The sequence below is a fragment of the Ambystoma mexicanum genome, chromosome 3p, assembly GCF_040938575.1.
Source record: "Ambystoma mexicanum isolate Mex_15411 chromosome 3p, UKY_AmexF1_1, whole genome shotgun sequence".
NCBI classification, from domain to species: Eukaryota; Metazoa; Chordata; class Amphibia; order Caudata; family Ambystomatidae; genus Ambystoma; species Ambystoma mexicanum.
This window is the reverse complement of record NC_090925.1, coordinates 251,456,487-251,461,190: the sequence shown is the minus strand read 5'-3', so window position 1 is coordinate 251,461,190 and position 4,704 is coordinate 251,456,487.

Below are 4,704 nucleotides of genomic sequence, written 5' to 3'. Positions count from 1 at the left end.
CAGGCTCATGTCCCTGCACATACACATCCATACATGGGCCTTTCCAGACATATGTCCAAGCTGCACACTCCTGGCACACCTCAACATGCACTGTGTCTAATCAGTACTTATGGACACTTACCGCTCAACTCCAGATAGGTCTGCCGCTGAAGGACCTGGAGGTGGAGCGCTGGGTGTATATGTTCCAGGACCCTCATCTGGTTGTCAGTAAGGGGGACCTGGCACCCCTCTGCATGTGCTGCCTCCAAGAGGCGCCAGGCCATCCTGAGGGTCCTGGACCTGAAGTCCTCCCAGCGCTTCCGGACATGTGCTATGTCGCGGGCTGCCACCGCCTCCACGTTGATGGCAGCCACGATGTCCTTCCAGATCCTCTTCCGTCCTTCATTGTCGGCACGTGGTCTTCCGAAGAGGGCATCATAATGCACCAGGACTTGCTCCACCAAGATACCAACTTCTGCAGCACTGAAGCTGGTAGCCCTCTGCCTCTCTGGCCGGGGGTTGCCAGTGGTCTCTGATGTTCTTTCCCCTGACATGGCAACCCCCAAGGCAGGTGTGGGTGGGCAACTGGGTCCTGGTGCTGGGCTGTGGAGTGATGGAACTTCAGTCAGGAGTCTTCTGTTCCAGCAGGGGTGGTCACAGCAACTGGACCCCTGCAGATGGCTGACGTGCAGGCACCAAATAGCAGGGTATGTGGCCAGCAGGCGGGCAGGCAGCAGCAGATGGCTGGTGGGAGCCAGCTAGGGACTCTGGGGGGCAGGAAAATGGCCTTCTGGGCAGGAGCATGGTCTTCCATGTGTTGTTGTGTGACCAGCTTGATACGGAGTGATTTGGCACCTGAAAAAACAGCACGTGAGCGTGTATTTGGAGAAAAGGCCCTTAGCGCGTAAGTGCGTCTGTGATGTAACGCGCACAGGCGTTTACCTCCACATGGGTGCATAGTGATTCCACACGTGCAAAAACTGCACGTCCGGGTGTCACTGCGTGTAATTGGAGGAAAGGCCCTTAGCGCGTAAGCGCGTAAGTGACATGGCACGTGTGTTACGCTCACCTGGCTTCCACAGGGGTGTCGATCGGACCCGGACAGCTGCGACCTCCTCCAACGTGAAGCGTAGTGCAGAGATGACAGACTGGACTGGACCGCCTAATCTCGTCTGCTTGACCCGCAGAAGTATTCTCCTGCAAGTGGAGAAAGGGATTTAGCCACTCATGGATTCTAATAATGGCACCCCACTGTTCTCCCCACTAATCACCACCGATATTCACTTTCAGTAAGCTCACCTTATGTTTTTAAATGATGAGCTCTCCATCCTGTGTGGAATGCAGGGGCGCGTAGATACCAGTTACTTCACTGGTTTGAAGGCATTGGAAGAGTTCCGGATGAATATTGACTCTGAGGTTCCAGGCGAGAACCCATAAGTATAAAGTTCAAAGAGTTCAATATGTCCAATGTTCACTCTTGTACATTCCTTTCTTGTGTTGCAGCTGGATCCAAGGGAAGATTGTCTTGTGGCAGCTGATGGTGTCAGGTAAGAGTCTGTGTTACCCAACACTGTCCGGTAAAAGATGTGTGTATTTTATTTGCTGGTTTCTCTCTCCTTACAGGTACGGCGTAAGAAATTGCGGTTTGTTACAGAATAATGCCTCCGGTTGTTAATCAGGTAAGTCTATGGTGGAGAGGTTGTGTTCGTTGGCTCTCTCGGCTCACCTTATGTTTCTTTTGTCCCCTAGATGGTGGAATTAGGCGAAGAAAATGATGGAGGCTGCGCCGGATCGAAAAATGCTGTGAGGACTGGTGAGTATGGTGCGGCGCTGCAGCTGGCGATGCGACGCGTGCAGAATAATGTCCTTTTCAAGTTCGAAAACGTGACGGATCTGGAATTTAGGTAAGGATTGAATATCTGTATTCTAACCTTTCCTTCTTCTTTCTTCTATTGCTAGGAGCTCTGGATTCGAGACGGGCATGGCTGAAGACTGGATGCTGACTGCAGGCACGGTGAGCGTTACGCTGCTGGATGCAGAGCAACGCGAAGCATGTGCTGCTGTTCGGGCGTGGTTTAAATAGCCTCCAAAGTAGTTCCAGGTAAGAAGTCCCTAGAACCACACCCGAGTAAAAAATAGTCACTGTAGTAAAATAGTCCCACCCTGGCCTCAGGTTGGCTTGGATTCATTTGCAGCATGGTCTGCATGAGGTAAGTAAAGTTTATGAGCCTGGCGCCTATGGCGCCAGGACTGATTTCTTTTATGAGCCTGGCGCCAAAGGCGCCAGGACTGAACCCAGACAGCCCCCAGCCGGGGCTGCTGGGGTTTTATTAAATATCTGGATGCCTGCTCCTGGGGCTGATGGGCTTGATCCGGATGCCCGGGGGTAGGCATCATGACAGCACTCTCCCCCAAGGCCCCTCCTAAAGTTGCTCTTCCCCTTGGTCCTGGTTTGTCTGGGAAGTTCCGATGGAATTTCTTCACCAACCGAGGTGCATGAACGTGGTCACTAGGCTCCCATGACCTTTCTTGTGGTCCATAACCCTTCCAGTCGATTAAATAAAAAAGTCTTGATTTTACCATCTTAGAGTCCAGAATATTTTTTACCTCGAATTCAGGTTCTCCATCTATTAGGATGTGGTCAGGTGGTTTGGTTAAACTTGTCCCAGGTTGAACTGGTTTTAGAAGTGAAACATGAAAGACATAATGAATCTGCATATTAGAGGGTAATTCCAATTTGACGGCCACCGGGTTGATAATGGCCTTAATGGTGTAAGGTCCCAATATCTAGGATTGAAAGTTCGAGTTCCCTTTAGAGGTATATATTTTGTAGCCAGCCAAACTTGATCTCCAATCTGGTATTGTGGAGTTTCACTTCTATGTCGATCAGCATTTTTCTTGTATTTCTCCTTTGCTTGTTTCAAGTGTTCTATTGCTTCCTTAAAGGCTTGTGTAATAGTAGAGTGCAGATGAGTGACTGCAGGCATTTCTAAGTGTTGAGGCGAATCGAGTTCTGAGGTTCGAGGATGATGTCCATACATGGTATAAAAGGGGCTTTGTCCGGTTCCTGAATGTACAGAGTTATTGTATGCGTATTCAGAAATCCATAAAATATCTTTCCAATTGCTTTCGGTTTGGTGTAGCATACAACGTAGGTATTGTTCAAGAGTCTGGTTGGTCCTCTCCGTCTGACCATCAGTTTGGGGGTGGTGACTGGTTGATAGCCTTATGTCGATTTGCGCCAATTGACAGTATTTCTTCCAAAATTGCAAAATGAATTGACTACCTCGGTCAGAGACCAATACAGAAGGAAATCCATGGATTCGAACAATGTTTTCGAGAAATCCCTTGGCCAAAATCAAAGCGGAAGGTAATCCTTTTAAAGGAATAAAGTGGGCCATCTTGGAAAAAAGATCCACAATAACTAGAATGGTGTTAAATCCATTACACGGAGGTAGATCTGTAATGAAGTCTAAAGACAAGGTGTGACATGGTGTAGGTGGAATATCCAAAGGTTGTAAAAGGCCAGCTGGTTTTTCCTTCTGACTTTTGTTTTGGGCACAGATACCACAAGACATCACTAATGACTTTACGTCCTTTCGCCAGGTGGGCCACCAGAATTGTCTTTTAATATTAGCTTCAGTTTTTGCGATACCTGGGTGTCCTTCCATAAGGGCGTCATGATAATTGGAGATGACTAGTTCTTGTAGTTCCTTGTGTGGTAGAAATAGACGTCCTTGATAGTAAGGTAGGTCATTGATGACTGAATAATCTTGGCCTTTCTTTACCCAGTCCTGCAGGGCTGCTGGATCGAAAAGTTGTTGGATTTTTAAATGAATGTCTTCTAGAGTCTGTAGAGTAGTTATGCCAAGAATTCTTTGTTCTGAAATTATAAGCACCGGTTCCGGGTTAGAATATACTTCTCCCATCCCTATTCGGGATAAGGCATCTGCCTTGCCGTTTTTACAACCTGGTCGATAAGTGATCACGAAATCGAATCTGGCAAAGAATAATGCCCACCGAAGTTGACTCGATGATTGGGCCTTGGCTGTTTTCAAATACTGCAGATTCCTGTGATCGGTGATTACAGTTATGGTATGCCTGGCACCGAGAAGATAATGCCGCCAAGCCTTGAATGCGGACTTGATGGCTAATAACTCCTTATCAGTAACCGCATAGTTTAATTCGGGTGCTGATAACTTTCTTGACCAGAATGCTACTGGATGAAGTTGACCGGTTTCGGGATCCTTCTGGGATAGGACAGCTCCCATGGCTAAACTGGATGCATCGGTTTCAACTATGTATGGAAGCTCAGGGCGTGGATGCTTTAAGACAGGTGCAGACGTGAATTTCGATTTTAGCTCTTGGAAGGCTCTTTCAGCCTCTTCAGTCCACAAAAAACGTTTATTTTTTCGCAAAAGTGCTGTGATGGGGTGTACAATATGTGAGAATTCAGGAATAAATCTGCGATAAAAATTAGAAAACCCAAGCATGCTTTGTACCCCTTTAACTGAACTGGGTGATGGCCACTTGCGGATTGCGTCCACCTTTCGATAGTCCATTCGAACTCCTTTTGGAGTCAGGATAAATCCCAGGAATTCAACTTCTGTAGAATGAAAAACACATTTCTCCAATTTTGCGTATAACTTGTGCTGGCGTAGTTTCTCAAGGACTGCACGAATTTGCTTCACATGGTCTGATTCTGAGGAGGAGTACACTAGAATA